Source organism: Dendrobates tinctorius, unplaced genomic scaffold, assembly GCF_039654945.1.
Source record: "Dendrobates tinctorius isolate UK_male_01 unplaced genomic scaffold, ASM3965494v1 ptg000011l, whole genome shotgun sequence".
Taxonomy (NCBI): Eukaryota; Metazoa; Chordata; class Amphibia; order Anura; family Dendrobatidae; genus Dendrobates; species Dendrobates tinctorius.
Window position 1 is genome coordinate 88,903,871 of NW_027361679.1, and position 17,613 is coordinate 88,921,483.

Here is a 17,613-nt window from a genome sequence, read left to right on the forward strand (position 1 = left end):
TGAACATTTAACTTTTTTTCACAAAAAAATTACTTCAGGTCCAATTTTTTTTTATTTTACCAAGGGTAAATGGAGAAATTGGACTGCAAAAGTTATTGTGCAATTTGTTCTGAGTATGCTGATACCATTTTTTCAGCGCATGGCAGAGCTCAGAAGGGAAGGAGTGCCGTTTTACTTTTTCGACGCAAAATTGGCTGGAATTGAGATCGGACGCCATGCCACATTTGGAGAGACCGACCCTGATGTGCCTAAACAGTGGAAACCCCCCACAAGTGACCCCATTTTGTAAACTAGACCCCCCAAGGAACTTATCTAGATATGTGGTGAGAACTTTGAACCCCCAAGGGCTTCACAGAAGTTTATAACGTACAGCCGTACAATTAAAAAAATCATTTCTCCACAAAAATGATCTTTTCACCCCAAATTTTTATTTTCCCAAGGGTAACAGGACCCCAAAAGTTATTGTGCAATTTGTCTGAATATGAGGATACACCATATGTAGGGTAAACGACTATTTGGGCGCATGTCAGAGCTCAGAAGGGAAGCAGCGCCATTTGACTTTTTTGGCTGGAATTGAGATCGGATGCCATGTTGCGTTTGGAAAGCCCCTGATGTGCCAAAACAGTAGAAACCCCCACAAATGACACCATTTTGGAAACTAGACCCCCCAAGGAACTTATCTAGGTATGTAGTGAGAACTTTGAACCCCTCCAAGTGCTTCACAGATGTTTATAACGCACAGGCATGAAAATAAAAAAATCATTTTTTCCATAGACATGATCTTTTAGTCCCCAAATGTTTTATCTTACCAAGGGTAACAGGAGAAATTGGACCCCAAAAGTTGTTGTACAATTTATCCTGAGTACGCTGATATCCCATATGTGGGAGAAAACTACTGTATGGGCACACGTCAGGGCTCGGAAGGGAAGTAGTGACATCTTGGAATGCAGACATTGATGGAATGGTCTGCGGGTGTCATGTTGCCTTTGGAGAGCCCCTGATGTGCCTTAACTGTGGAAACCCCCCACAAGTGACCCCATTTTGGAAACTAGACCCCCAAGGGAACATATATAGATGTGTTTTGAGCACTTTGAGCCCCCAAGTGCTTCACAAAAGTTTATAACGTAGAGCCATAAAAATAAAAAATCTGATTTTTTTTCCACAAAAATGATATTTTTGCCCCCATTTTTTTATTTTCCCAATGGTAACAGGAGAAATTGTACCCCAAAATATGTTGTGCAATTTGTTCTGAGTAGGCTGATACCCCATATGTGGAGATAAACCACTGTTTGGGTGCATGGCAGAGCTTGGAAGGGAAGGAGCACCGTTTGACTTTTTGAACGCAGAATTGGCTGGAATTGAGATCAGAAGCCATGCTACGTTTGGAGAGCACCTCATGTGCCCAAACAGTGGAAACCCCCTCAATTCTAATTTCAACCCTAACCCCAACACACCCCTAACCCTAATCTCTGCCCTAACCCTAAGGAGGTGTGCACACGTTGCGGATTCTGCTGCGGATTCACAGCAGATTTGTCTCTGCGGATCTGCAGCAGTTTCTGCTGCATTGTACAGTATCTTTATATTCAATGGCAAATGAAAAACTCAGTGCACATGCTGCTGATTTTTCTACGCGGATTTACTGCGGTTTTAAATCCGCAGCATGTCACTTCTTTGTGCGGAATCTGCAGCGGTTTGACACCTGCTCCATTACCAGGTGTCAAAACGCAGGGGAAAACCGCAGGCTAATCCACACTAAATCCGCAGGTGAAATGCAGGTCATTTGATTTAGCCAAATCTGCGTAGAAAAATCCACAGCAGAATCCGCATCGTGTGCATACAGCCTTACCCTAGCCCTAACCCTAATGGGAAAATGGAAATAAATACTTTTTATTATTTTTCCCCAACTAAGGGGGTGATAAAGGGGGGTTTGATTTACTATTTATGGCGGGTTTTTATGTTTGGCAGCTGTCGCACGCTAAAAGACACTTTTTATTGTAAAAAAAAGTTTCTGCATCACCACATTTTGAGAGCCATAATTTTTCCATATTTTGACCTACTGAGTCATGTGAGGTCTTATTTTTTGTGGGACGAGTTGAAGTTTTTATTGGTACCATTTTCAGGCACATGACTTTTGATCACTTTTTATTCCGATTTTTTGGACGCAGAATGAACAAAAACCAGCATTTCATGAATTTCTTTTGGGGGGTGCGTTTACACCTTTCTCAGCAGGCACTATGGAAGCCGCCTCTCCGCAGCCATATTGGATCCGGGGGCCAGCAGAGAGGAGACCCTCGGAGCAACGTAGCCCATCAGCGCCGCTGATTACTATGACGTACTATCCCATCCTTGGGAATTAAGTCCCAGGGCACATGGACGGGATAGTACGTCCAATGGCAGAAAAGGGTTAAAAAACAGACAGTACCACAGCAAGCTGTACCTTCCAGGACTGACAAATGACAAGAATCAATACTCTGCTTTTTTAGGAGACCAAGATTACACCCACATACCTCGCCTTGGTGATTTCACATGGGGGAGGCTGGTCATGGTATGTCCTAGGTCTTTTAGAAGTTTCTGCGATCCTCAACTTTCAGGATATCTTTATCCCTATAGATTCCAAGAGGGAGATATTGTTGTCCTGTTTCCTTTCACGATTTTACCTTTCTACAGAGAGATGGAACATAGCATGGATAGCATCATCCATCTGACCAATATTAAGTTTGGCATCATACCCCTTATTACATAAACAATCCTACTATCCTCAATTGTTGTTGAAGGTGTGATAACACTGAAAGTGACCTAACCCAATTGTTTTTGGTCATGTTCAGGCTGTGACAGTCACCGGCAAGGTGCTGTAGGGGAGATATGTTTCGCTGAGGCTCATGGCTTCAGTGATCTAAAAACCCAGAAGTTTTTTTTCTTTAGCACACTGAAGGAGTTAACAGCCAATTTATTTAAAGAGTATTTTGTGGACAACCATAGAGCGGGTGTGAGGTTGACCATCTTCTCTCCACCTCAGGGTGTAGTCTGGGGCTAAAGTGGCTGGCCTCCAGAGGCAGTGGGTGTTCAGTGTCTGGAGAGGAACACTCCAGAGAAGTGTTGTGTTTGGCTTATACCTGAAACGTGGGTCCTGCTAACTCTGAGCAAGCTGATCCCAACTAGCAGAAGGAGTGTGCTACCATTTTGTTTCATTATTTTTGCCCAGAGGGCCAGGTTTATTTTTATTTCAGCTTGGTTTATGCTGCACCTATTAAACCAAGGACATTCTTAAAAAGACACAGTGTTCCCATATCTATGTGGTGCCCCTGAGGCTCAGTTGCCACAGAGGTACTGCACCTTCTCCTAAGGTGTAGTACCCCACCGACTAGGTAAGTTGGGAACTCCTTTCCTCACTCCAACACCTGTATCCCACACACAGGATAGTTGAGTAGGTTCACCTAGCAGCTTCAGGCTGGGGGTAGCAGAGCACCCTTCGTGGAACCCTGCTTCGTAACACGAGATCTGCTGGGAGGTGGGTGGAGTTCGTATAAAAGATGGGGAAAGTAGAGAATTGTAGGTCAGGCTGACAGAAGGTCAGGCTGACAGAAGGTCAGTCTGGGGTGAGTCCCAGAGAAAGAAGAGTTCAGTTCTGAAGTTAGTTTGAGTTCAGTTTAGAAAGAGTGCTGCAGCTGCCTCAGTGATCTGAGCCAGCTGGCACGGGAGAGAGAAGAGAAGGAGAAAGATGTGGACCTGCAACCTAAGCTTCCATAAGAGAGAAGGAACAGAGCGGAACGAAGGAGTAGGAGAACAGAGGAGTTGTGGGTTGAGAGAGTACCCTGCCTATAGGTTCTCAGCACAAGGCCAGGGCCCAGTCCCCGAGGTTGTATGGACACTTATGGTTCTGCAGCAGACACCGGTGGAGTAGTTGGCTGTAAATGCACTACTCCCATCCAAGACTTGGGACACAACAGGAACCGATTCGCGAGCCAGGACTCTGAGAGGAGTCCCCGATAGAGGCTACAGCTGTCTGTCATACAAGTAGAGTTGTTAGGCACATCTGACAGGAGGAACATCAGAGTAACCACGGTACTGGAGTTCTTCACACTAAAGACGCAATAGAGGAGTCGTTCAAGAAAGGCACATGTTGGTGGAGTGTTGGAGAGGAGAACCCCGACTTGCCCGGGAGGTTGATTGAGTCTCTACCCCGGAGGACATGGCACGGAGGCAGGCACCAGTGGGTACCACGAACTGTGAGTAAAGCTTTGAAACTGCAAGCCCTGGTGTCCTCCATTCATTCACCGCTAACACCTTCAGCACCGCTACATCTGGGAACCAGCATCTATACCATTCTGCGCCTCTCCTCATCCATTACACCTACACTGCCCTGGGACTACAAGCTCCACCTGTGGGGAGCTACACCATCTTTGCTGCACCACACCATCAGTCCCAGTGGATCTGCATGCAGCGTTGGCTCAACATCTTACTTGCCAAACACCACGGGTGGCGTCACGAACTATCCATATAAACTATTTAACACCATTAACATCACCGCCATTGATATTGGGCGCCCAGGGCCATGGACCGGGTCACCGCTGCTGTTACACATTCCCCTGACACCGGCCCAGTACCGGGTACCCCCGCTGCCCTGGGTGTGAGGGGCGACCTATCTACCTCTGTGTACAGCCGAGTGAGTCAATCTACCACAAGATTTTCACGATTTTGGGAAGCTGTTAAGCCACATGCACACTGAGTACTTGGCAAGTTTATTTACCTCATTATTTGTAAGCGATGGTAAAAAATTTGTAAACTGAGGTAAGCATTTGTAGAATCTATTTTACAAAAAGGTACATGTTAATACTAGCATACCAAAAACAACTGATTGAGGCTGGTTTAGCATATGCCTATCTGTGCGCAGCATTTGATACACATAGATCAGCATGCGTCATGCGTACATATCTTTAACTTGGTGTACGCAGGGACATGCGTTTGCGTGTGTTCGCATGTGGATGCGTACGCATGCATCATTTCGCGTTGTGCGGTGGGGCATGGTGAATGCAATATGTTGCATGCTTTGAGGCATCAAAAATTCATCAAATATGCGCAGGCATGCACATGAGTGTGTCAAAAAACGCATTACTGTTTATGGGAACGCATTGGTACGCAAGGACATGCATATGCATGCATTCGAAACGCATGCGTACTTTAAACTGAACATGTCCAGGAAGTTGTTTTCACTTCCACTCCTAATGTGTCCTCTTCCCCCAATGTGTCCTCTGCCAATGCTTCTGACCCAATCCTCCAATTGATTGCCACTTCCCCTGTAACAACTTCCCCAACCACTCCTAGCCTACCTTCGCAGCCCAACACCCCCCAGGGTCCACAATGTAACTCCCTCCTGCAGATCCCAAAAATAAAGCCTTTTTATTTCTTATTTATTTGTCAAATTTCCTCTTGTTGTTATGTTTGTTAATAAAAATTATTTTGATTCACAATACCTGTTTCTTTATCTCTTTAAACATGTGTATTGTTGAGTGAAGTATTAATGGGTGTTACAGTAAAGTTGTTTATTATTAAAGTCAGCAAACATTACAGGTCCATTTAACTTCGCGGCTTAAACCATTTCTTCTTGCCATTCCAAATCATAGAAATCATAGAATCGCAGAGTTGGAAGGGACCTCCTGGGCCATCTGGTCCAACCCCTTGCTCAAAGCAGGATTCGCTAAATCATCCCAGTCAGATGTCTGTCCAGCCTGTTTGAAGACATCCATTGAAGGAGAACTCACCACTTCTCGTGGCAGCTTGTTCCACTCATTGATCACTCTGTCAAAAAGTTTTTTCTAATATCTAATCTGTGTCTCCTGCCATTCAGTTTCATCCCATTGCTTCTAGTCTTTCCTTGTGCAAATGAGAATAAAGTTGATCCTTCTACAATGTGACGGCCCTTGAGATATTTGTAGACAGCTATTAAGTCTCCTCTCAGTCTTCTCTTTTGCAAACGAAACATTCCCAAATCCTGCAACCTTTCCTCATAAGACAGGGTTTGCAGACCGGTCACCATTCTGGTTGCTCTTTTCTGAACTTGCTCCAGTTTGTTGATGTCTTTTTTAAAATGTGGTGGCCAAAACTGGACACAATATTCCAGATGAGGTTTGACCAAAGAGGAGAAGAGGGAAATAATGACTTCACGTGATCTAGACTGTATGCTTCTGTTAATACATCCTAGAATTGCATTTGCCTTTTTTGCTGCTGCATCACACTGTTGACTCATATTCAGTCTGTGATCTATTAGTATACCCAAGTCTTTTTCACATGTGCTGTTGCTTAGCCCTATTCATCCCATTCTGTATATGTTTTTTTCATTTTTATTGCCCAGATGTAGTACTTTGCATTTTTCCCTGTTAAAAACCATTCTGTTAGTTGCTGCCCACTGCTCCAGTTTATTTATATCTTTTTGAATCCTCTCTCTTCTCTAGTATTAGCTATCCCTCCTAGCTTTGTGTCATCAGCAAATTTAATCAGTTTACCCTCAATTCCTTCATCTAAATCGTTGATAAAGATGTTGAACAATACAGGGCCCAGGATAGAGCCCTGTGGTACCCCACTTGAGACATTCTTCCAGCTGGATGTGCAGCCATTTACGACCACTCTTTGGGTCCAATCACTAAGCCAGTTATGAATCCACCTAACAGTTGCCTTGTCCATTCCATACTTAGTCATTTTTTCAATAAGGATTGTATGAGATACTTTGTCAAGTGCTTTGCTGAAGTCAAGATATACTATATCTACAGCATTTCCTTGATCCACCCAATCAGTGATTCCGTCATAGAAGGAAATTAAGTTAGTCTGACATGACTTATTAGTTACAAACCCATGCTGACTCTGTTTAATCACTTCATTCTTATCCAGGTACTGACATACATGTTGTTTAATAATTTGCTCAAAGATCTTCCCAGGTATAGAAGTCAGACTCACCGGCCCATAGTTGCCTGGGTCCACCTTCCTCCCCTTTTTGAAGATAGGAACAACATTTGCTCTTCTCCAGTCTTCTGGGACTTCTCCTGTTCTCCAAGAATTTTCAAAGATTATGGAGAGGGGTTCAAAAATTTCTTCTGCTATCTCCTTCAGTACTCTGGGGTGTAATTCAACTGGACCTGGAGACTTGAATTCATTAAGGTTAGCTAAGTGTTTCCTCACTATATTTCTGTTTATAGATATCCTGGATTTTTATATTCCCTTAATAGGACAGTGAAGAACAGTTGATGTTACATTTCCTTTCTGAGAGAAAACAGATGCAAAATAGGAATTTAAAAGTTTGGCCTTCTCAACATCCTGTCTTACCATTTCATCATTTTCATCCTGTAAACATCCTATAGCATCTTTGACTTTTCTTTTACTTTTGACATATCCCCAAAATCCTTTATTATTGCTTTTGACATCTCTTGCAAGCCTCAATTCATTGTCCGCTTTAGCTAATCTGATTTGTGCCCTGCAGGTTCTGCAGACAGCATTATATTCTTCTTTAGATATGCCTCCCTCTTTCCATTTTATAAACATTTTCTTCTTCCTTTTTAGCATGTGCTTAAGTTCTGTGTTCATACATCCTGGCTTCCTTAAATGCTTCCTATTCTTCCCTCTTTTCGGAATTATTAACAATTGTGCTTTGAGAATTTCATTTTTCAAGATTTCCCATCCTTCCTGGACATTTTTGTCTTTAAGGATATCCAGCCATTGGATCCCTCCAATTCTCTTTCTGAATTCCTTAAAATCTGCCTTTCTGAAATCTAACCTTGACATCTGAGTCTTCACAGGTCTTCCTCCTCTAGTTATCCAAAATTCTAAAATAGCATGGTCGCTACCTCCTAGGATCCCAGCCACTTTTACCTCCTCAACCATTTCCTCCCTGTTTATAAGGATTAGATCCAAGGTAGCAGTTCCCCTTGTTTTCTCCCCTACCTTTTGGAAGATAAAGTTGTCAGCAAGAGAGGATAAGAATTTCCTTGACCTGTTAGTTTTGCCTGAGAGAGACTCCCAACAAATGTCTGGATAGTTGAAATCTCCCATGACAACTATGTCATATTTTTTGGAGAACTTGGCCATTTGATGCATAAAGAGTTCATCCATATCTTCAGCTTGCACAGGTGGCCTGTAGTAAATGCCTACAATGGTGTCCTTTCCATTGTTCTGTCCTTGTATTCTTACCCAAACAGTTTCCACAGAACTCCCAGTCTCTGAAGCTTCAATCTCTGTGCAGATATACACGTTTCTAACATACAATGCGACACCTCCTCCTCGTTTATCAAGTCTGTTTCTTGCAAATAAGTTGTATCCTTCTAGTCTTGTATTCCAATCATCTGTATTGTCCCACCAAGTTTCAGTGATTCCAATGACATCATATTTCTTTTCCTGTGTTAGTAGTTCCAATTCTCCTTGTTTGTTGCCCATGCTTTGTGCATTAGTATAGAAACATTTTAGTTTGTAATTGGTTTCTCTTTCTCCAATATTTGTATTAATTAGATTCTTTTGTCTTTTTTCTTCCTTTCCACTTCTAATAGTAGAGTTCTCAATAGCATTTGTCAGGTGTTTGGCTTTTTCTGGTCTTTTGCTTCCCTTCCCATGTTGTTCTAGTTTAAAGCTCTCCTTACAAGTGTAGCAAGGCGACTTCCAAATACATGTTTTCCAGTCTTCGTAAGGTGCACCCCATCTCTAGCAAGTAATCCATCGTAAAGGTAATTCAATCCGTGATCCATAAATCCAAATCGTTGCTGACGGCACCATCGACGTAGCCAGTTGTTCACCTGCAGAATCTTATTCCACCTCCTTGTTCCACACGTCCAAAATCCGAAACAAAGTAGGCAGCAAATTTATCCCTCATTTGGGCAACTTACACTGTTGTCCTCAGAGGGTGATCTTGGTAATCCTGCAATGTGGTATTAACAGGTTCCTCAAGTTCTAAGTTGGGTCGCTCTTTTGCCAGAATGTAATTGTGCAGAACAACACATGCTTTCACAACCTCAACAATTGTCTCAATTTTTAGATTGAAGGCTGTTCCCAAAATGCGCCATTTAGATTCCAGCAATCCAAAAGGCACACTCCACCGTTCTGCATGCCCTGGTCAGTCAGTAGTTGTAAATCCTTTTGGTGTGATTCAAGTCCCGACTTGAGTACAATTTTATGAGGTTGGCACACATTTGAAACGCCTCATCCCCAACAAACAGCATTTGCGGTCCTTCAGTGTTCGGAAGTCGTGGCTGTGGAAAATTGAAATTATTCCCATACAAACATTGGCCCATGTCAGAGTTTTTGAAAGTCTGAGTCATTTCCTCATCCAAATGAACCAATGTCCATGGCGACAGATTGACAGTCAGCATCTGTAATTGGCATGAGAACAATGGAAAAGTATTTTTTGTAATTGAAATACTCGGATCCACTTTCAGCAGATTTCATAATCCGAATGAGTTTGCCGTCCACAGCCCCCAAGCAGTTAGGAAAATTACAAAATGTCCTGGAATTTTGCAGCATTTTCCAGCCAGAGTTCAGTTGTGGGTTGGGGGAGGAATTCTTCATGCAGAACTTCACAAAGCACAGCAGGTGTCTCCAACAATCCCAGAAAGCGTGGACACTCCAATCAGTAATTGAAAATTTAGAGATAAGGTCTCTCCGGTAGCCAGCAATCTGCCGGACAGAAAATGGAAACAAAAACTAAGTACATGGCTTTTATAACAATAACTACAACAACATGTGTTTGTTTTTCAAAATTACTTACCTCCGGGTCACCAACAGACGTTCCTCAGCAGGAATTGCTCGAAGTAGCTGTGTGTCCTGCCTGGTGATGGATCTTCGGACATGTAGCAGCAAGTCATTGAAGCTCTGTTCCGACATTCTCATGTACTCAAAAAACTTCTCCGGGTTGTCACACAGCTCAGTATACAAGGAGTGGTAGGCTCCACGGCTCTTTTGGACTTAAACGATGGGGTGTTGCCAATAGCGTCGACGTCTTCTCCGTCTTTCTTCTTCACAAGCAAAACCAAAGGCAAGAGACAATTTCAATGACAAATCAAGATGAACAAGGAAGCTCTCCACACTGAGATCCATCTTGAAGCTGGATACAGCAGCAAAAGACGAGGATGTCATCTGTGCAGTGTGTTTATATACAGAAATCCCATTAAAAAACACCCATTGGGTGTCTGGTGTCACATCGAACGCATGCGTATAAACAACGCAAATGCATACAAATGCATGCATACGTAGCGTTTTTTTCCGTCATGCATAAGATAATGAGGATAAAAAAAGCTGCATAAACATGCGTTTTGCATGTGGGCGATACACTGCGGATTCAAACGCTAATGTGAACCTAGCCTTAATCAGCCATCTTCTGCCTCCATTAACCACAAGTGGAGTAGAGCTCTGTTTGAAGCGGTTAACCTGACAGCATTTAACACATGCCAGCAGGGGGACAACTTCATTCCACGCTCCCTTCAGCACTCCCGTGATGTGATCTTGGGGAGCCGGTAGCCTGCCAGGAGCCTGCTGAAGACCCCCATGCTTGTCATGATGATTCTCCAGTTAAAGCCAACATTTAAATGGTATTCATAGGAGATTGTGATTCTGCCTATACGTAGCACTGCTATGTAAAGTAAAAGCAATGAGATGATCGCAGCTTCAAGTCCCTTATGGAGACTAGCAAATACAGTATAAACTGAAAAATAATGTTTTTCAAAATAAGAAAAATAAAAACATTTGGCATAACTGCATTCGTAAAAGACCCATCAAAATATAAAAAATTAGATTAGTTAAACGGAATATTGAGAAAATAAATTGAAATGCCAAATTCTTTTTGACTGCCGCAACATTGTATGTATACCAAAATGTCAGCACAGGGCACAAAAACTAAGCCCTCACATAGCATCATATCCTGAAAAATGACAGAAAAAAAAAAAAGTTACCGGTCTTGTAAAGTGGCGAGGAATGAGCGGACCAGTGGGTGTTGGAGTTCGACAACTTTAATCCAAAGTTTGATTCAGGTACCAGAAAGCCCATAAAAGTCAAAGGGGACCCGAACTTTGGTCCTGTAAAATGGCCGTAGTAAGCACTAGGGGGGCTGAAAAAGGATTCAAAATGGGGTTAAAAGCAGGAAAATTGCCCTGCAAACAAAATGTATACAGGAAAATTACTTAAAATAAAAAAAAAAAAAAAACTTAAAATCAGGAGGCAGAGGTTCAAGTGGAGCAGTGCCTTGCATGTCTATATTACTGTACTTGTTAATAAATAAAACAATGTGCAATCCCTTCTATTTTTATTAGCTAGCCAAGGGAAAGCAGAAAGCTGTGAGCTGATCTTATGCTGGGAAGGGTCCAACATCCATGATCCTTCCCAGCCTATTAAAATCAGCCACCAGGTGTCGGTTTTGTCTTTGCTAGTTATTAAAAAATTGGGGGACCCTTAAAAAAATGCAGTGGAGTCCCTCCTTTAATGGAAAGGGAATACTCCACTGAAGGTCCATGGATACTGGCTTCTTCCCAGCCTAATAAGACCAGGCCTCATCTGCCTCAGAAATGGCGCATCCATTAGATGCACCAATTCTGACACTTAGCCTCTACTCTTGCTCTAGTACAGTGGCAATTTGTGTAATAAGTTTTAGGGTTGATATCAGCTGCCATCAAGCCTAAGGTTTAGTAATGGAGAGACTTCTATCACACACCCCATTACTAACCCGGTAATCAAAAAAAGAAAAAAAAAAAAAAAAAAGTTTATTTGAATAAAGACTCCTCCATACATTCCCCTTTTCACCCATTTAACAACCCCTTTACCCCCAAGGGTGGTTTGCACATTAATGACCGGGCCAATTTTTACAATTCTGACCACTGTCCCTTTCAGGTAATAACTCTGGAACGCTTCCATGGATCCCGGTGATTCTGACATTGTTTTCTCGTGACATATTGTACTTCATGTTAGGGGTAAAATTTCATTCATATAACTTGCGTTTATTTGTGGAAAAAAATGAAATTTGGCAAAAATTTTGAAAATTTTGCAATTTTATGCCCTTAAATCACAGAGATATGGCACACAAAAAACTTAACTAACATTTCACACATGTTTACTTTACATCAGCACAATTGTGGAACCAAAATTTTTTTTTTGGTAGGAAGTTATAAAGGTTAAAAATTGACCAGTGATTTCTCATTTTTACAACACCATTTTTTTTTTTTAGGGACCACATCACATTTGAAGTTACTTTGAGGGGTCTATATGATAGAAAATACTCAAAAGTGACACCATTCTAAAAACTGCACCCCTGACTGTATTCAAAACCACATTCAAGAAGTTTATTAACCCTTCAGGTGCTTCACAGGAATATTTTGAATGTTTTAAAAAAAAATAAAATGAACATTTAACTTCTTTTCACAAAAAAAATTACTTCAGGTCTGCGGGTGTCATGTCGCATTTGGAGAGCCTCTGACGTGCCTAAACTTGGAAACGTCCAAAAAGAAAGAAGAAAATTTGGTACCACTGCCGCCACCTTGATGTACACTATTGTGCGGTACAAACATACACCTGGGCTGCACGCCAGCTACCCACAGAACGGGTGCTCAATCCAGAGAAAAACATGCATAACTACATTGTATGAAATAGAACAAAAGGGATGGCATTCACCGTACTGAAGAACTGAATTTATTTTCAGATAAAAAGCATAGGCTCGGGGGAGATGTGTGAACTGTGGACAACGGCTGTTTCACACCAACTGCGCTTCAACGGGTCCTGGAGTCAGGTAACAGGAAGGACGAACTAAATACACTCACAGGTGTGAACACACTTCCTAGTTACTGACACCTACTCCCACTTAATAGAGTAAACAAAAATGTGAACATACATATAATACAATTAAAACACAATAACTGAATACAGAAAAACTAACCTAAACACTGTTAAATCATTATAATTTTTACTAAATGTGTATTTTTTTTTTATTTACAAAAAAGAATTAGGGAATTTTTTTTATTTATTTATGATTTCTTTTTAACATCTTTATATAAGATTTTTTTTTTTTTTTTTTTTTTTTTTTTTACTTTATTATATTGTCCCGGGGGGACATCACTGTAAAGTGTCAGATCGCTGATCTGACACTTTGCATTGGACTGTGTCAGATCAACGATCTGACAGGCACTGAGGAGGCTTTCTCAGCACCTGCTCTCTGCAGGCACTGAGAAAGCTGCCTCCCTGCAGTACCCCGAAGGCCCCCGTGGACATCATGGATCCGGGGGCCTGTAGGGAGGAGTCCCTCGGGACAGCTGAGGGTCTCAGGGAAGCACGCAGGGAGCCCCCTCCATGCCCGATGCTTCCCTATGCCCCCTGTACACTGCTATCATGTTTGATCGCAGTGTGCCAAGGGTTAATGTCCCGGGGGTGGTCCGTGACCGCCCCTGGCATATAGTGTTGGGTGTCAGCTGTGATCATCAGCTGACACCCGGCCGTGATCAGCGGTGCTCCCCCCCGGGAGCGCCGCTAAAGCTATGACGTACTATCCAGTCCATGGGAATTAAATCCCAGGGCACAGGGACGAGATAGTGTAGAGTCGTGGGCCGGACTGGGGGGGGTGGTCCCTCGATAGACCGCGCAGAGACAAAACAGAGACAAGATAGAGGCAGTTTCTGGGTGCAACAGGTCCAAGTTTATTCCACTCGCCGTCCACCCGACGGCCTCTGCAGCACTGCGCACTTCTCTTTACCTCACGGCCCACCGTTTCCAGGGCCGCTTCACACACCGTATGTTACACTAGGGACGTACATACACGTACCGTCCCTTCTTCACTGTTTGACGCTCCCGACAGGTCCGTCACTGTGGCCGACCTTAGGCCCGTAAACCAACAGCAATTTTACTGATTAGGCGTCATGTCAAATACGGTGTCCCACACCCAGTGTCTCATCTCCACTGCGATTCTTCCTGTCAGGACCACCCCCCTGATGTTCTCTCTCCTCAGTCCCCCTGGTTTGGTTCTCCTCAGAGCGCACAGACTGTCATTGTCCTCCTGTCACCTGAGCTCCCCCTGGGGACTGGAACTTTCTGGAACCCTCCCTCAGTATTTATACCTTTCCTGGTTCCCTGTAACTCCGCCCCCCCATGACCAACGGTTTCCTAAGCCCTAAGCTGATATCAAGTCCTTTGCTCACACTCCTCCCTGCCCTCTAATGGTCAAACCAGGTACTGCACGTCCACTACACTTTCCTAGCTGTTTCCCCACTGTAGTAACTGACAACTATCTGAACTGTGCAAACCTTTCCTTCTCTATACCGATAGGTCCGTCCGGTCACCTTCCCTACACTAGTACGGCAGAAAGGGGTTAAAAGAGAATTCCTAAAGTGCCGACGTATTCCTCTGTGTGCCCACAATGTCCAGCAGTTTTCAAGTCCAACCTTTAGAGCATTGCACTAAGAAAGAGGCTCTATAGGTCACTTGCGGTCATGTCTTGCAGGCAGTGACATCAGAAGCTGGTTATTAAAACTAGGGGGGACCTCATGTAATTTTATTTAGGGTCCCCACCCTTCCATTTTTAATAACCCGCAAAGGCAAATCAGAGAGCTGTGAGCTTACACTCCCTGACAGAAGTTATGTCGCTTATCCATGTTATGTAAATAAAAGCTTATAACCTGGCGTTAAATCCATTGGTTGCATAAATTTTGAAAGCTGAAACCCTCCGAAATGTGGTTTAAGTTAAGAAAATAAATTGCCATCAATGCAGAAATATTGATCATTTAATGGACACAGAATGTCTTGCCAAAATCTGACCAAAAATTTTGTCGGCCACAGAAAGTAATGTGATATTCAAACAAATAATTAACTTAAAATACAAATATATGTTGCATAACATTGGTGAATGAAGTTGTGGTGCTATTAGAGTCATATTTAATATTTTGTGTGACTTCCATGAGCTTGAAGGACTACATCCATGCGGTTCAATAATGATTCATACAATTTATTAATGAAGTCATCAGGAATAGCAAATAATGCAGTCTAACATGCCTCCCAGAGTTCATCTAGATTCTTTGGTTTTGCCTTCCAAGCTTGCCCTTTCATCCTACCCCAAAGATGCTCAATGATGTTCATGTCTGGTGACTGGGCTGGTCAGTCCTTGAGCACCTTGATCTTTTTTGCCTGGAGGAACTTTGTTGTAGAGATGGATGTAGGAGATGGAGCACCATCCTGCTGCAGAATTTGACCCCTTTTATGATTTGGAATATAAGAGGTAGTGTCGCTTTCTGGCCTACCTCTGGTTACTAGTGAAGGTAGTGGAGCTGGTTATATTGACAGAGGGGTTGCGAGCTCTCTTTCCGGGCTCCCTCTGGTGGTTACTGGAGGTAATGGAGCTGCTCTAATTAACAGAGGCCTGACACATGATAATGAGGAGGATGACTGGAGATCTGGAGTTTCTGACTGGATTTAAGACAGCCGACTCCCTCTATCCCTGCTGGTGATTTTTTTCCTGCCTCTTGAGGTCTTATTTTCGACCTCAGTCCCTGCAAGCTCAGCTCAGTGTTCTTTAGCTATTGTTCACGTTTGATCTGGTTTTGTCCATTTCAGTTTTGTGTGGTCAGCCAGCTCCGGCTGGGGCTGTGCTGAATTTCCTTCCTTATGTTACTGCTTGTGCCAGTTTGTTTTTGTCCCTTATCAGATTGGTATATTCTGAAAGCGGAGCAAAAAGAGGCCAGAGTGCTGATATAGTGGGCGAAGTCTAGTGACTTCAGTATTTTTCTATCAGACGTGTTGGGCATTTTTTGCAGGGTTTTTTGCGTGATTGCAAACAGAGTCTTTCCTTTCCTGTCTAGTTAGTGTGGGCCCCATCGTTTGCTCAGTCTATTTTCCTACCTGCGTTTGTGTTTTCATCTTGTCTCACTGACAATATGTTTGGGGGCCATCTGTTCCTTTGGGGTCTGCTCTGGGGCAGTTTAGATTTCCCCTTTCTTGCTTTAGGCTCATTTAGTTCTCCGGCTGTGTCGAGGCATCTATGATCATCGTAGGTACGCTCCACGGCTACTGCTAGTTGTGTGGATAGAATCAGGGGTCGGCAATGCACTTATTTACCAACCTCTCTGGTTTTCTGTGGCTTAGCTTGGTCTTGCTTTCCTCCTCGGTGACCCAATCATAACAAGGTAGCTAATACTTTTATATTTTAGGCTATTGATATTGCCTTCCACCTTGCAAATGTTTCGCACACCCCCATGCTGAATGTAACCCCAGACCATGATCTTTCCACCACCAAATTTAACTTTTCTGGGTGTATTTTGGATCCATATGGGCTCCAGTAGGTCTCCTGCAGTATTTGTGGCAGTTGCGGTGTAATTCTACTGAAGATTCATCAGAGAAATCCACCTTCTGCCACTTTTCCAGCGTCCATCTGTTTAGCAGGCTGTGGGACTTTGCAAATGCCACACAGTTTATTTGCCTTCTGTTTAGTGCTGGCTTCTGGGCACTGATTCGACCATGGAGGCCATTTCTCAACAGAATCCTACAAACTGTTCTAGTTGACACAGGGACTTGAGGTGACCAGGCCTGTTTGAGCTCTGCTACAGTGAAGAGGGGCTTGGTTTGGATTTTCTAACCAAACAAAGCAGTTGTCTTGTGCAGTCTGCCAGACCTGGGCTTGTCAAGCACATCTCTAGTCTCTTCAAATCTTTTTTTTTTAATTCTTTGTACTTGACGCTGAGACACATTAAAGGTGCCAGCCACCTCTGCAGTAGATCTGGTCTTCAGCTTCTTGATAATCCAGGCTTTGGTCGAAGGGTGGATTTTTGGCATGTTGTCAGAGCTCAAGTTGCAGCTCAAGTGAAGGTCTGGGGGGGTGCTGGGTTTCTTTTTATACACACCCACTAATTAACCGATCATTTACTGAGCACAGGTGAGGATGTAAACTAGGATTGGGTGCATTATATGACCAGGCGACAAAACTTTTGTGTTGCCAAAATCTGACTATTCCGTGTCCATTAAATGATCAATATTTCTGCACTGAGGCCAATTTATTTTCTTAACTGAAACCACATTTTGGAGGGTTTCAGCTTTCAAAAGAATAATTTATACAACCAATGGATGAATTTAACGTCAGGTTATAAGCTTTTATTTACATAACATGGATAAGTGACATAACTTTTGTCAGGCAGTGTATAGTAATAGGCTGGGAAGTTCCATTATTATTGGGCCGTTCCCAGCAGAATAAGACCAGCTGACAACTAACAGAAGCCAATGGGGACCCAAACTTTTGGGCTGTAAAATGAGGGTAGGATGGGGTAAGCAACTGAAAAAAAAGGAAATAACGTGGGGGTAAGAGCAGGATAATTGCCCTGCAAACTAATTTGAATAGGAACAACCACCTTGACCAGGAGGTGGAGGAAGAAGTGGGAGTGGACATGGCAGTGTAGGTGGAAGAGGCGGAGGAGGTAGCCCACACTTTTTTGAGTGGGGCCCCAAAAGTAAACAAATGGCAAACAGAGTATAACAATGGCTGAGTGCGGTTGGTACAATTGTCTAGTCAGCCAAAAGGCATCGAAAAGCGCTGTGTGACCAACATCTGGTTCATTTTAAGGAAACACAGGTATTACTTGCAGGTAATGTGTTTTTTCATAACCCATGACGGCACCACTAGAGGGGATC

The 17,613-nt window shown here is 43.1% G+C and overlaps 1 protein-coding gene across 4 annotated transcripts in view; it reads right to left on the reverse strand.

Annotated features, from left to right (window-relative positions):
• LOC141048660 (la-related protein 6-like) overlaps window positions 1-17,613 on the reverse strand; it is a 124,876-nt gene that overhangs the window by 92,403 nt on the left and 14,860 nt on the right. The window contains exons 2-3 of one of the 4 annotated variants that reach the window (XM_073544475.1): window positions 10,920-11,074; window positions 2,508-2,661 (exon numbers count right to left, since the gene is read on the reverse strand). The exons of 1 other annotated variant lie outside the window; for it this stretch is intronic. The gene's annotated coding sequence lies outside the window, so the exon portion shown is untranslated. The remainder of the gene's footprint in view (window positions 1-2,507; window positions 2,662-10,919; window positions 11,075-17,613) is intronic. 2 more of the 4 variants (XM_073544466.1, XM_073544485.1) reach the window with 2 other exon arrangements.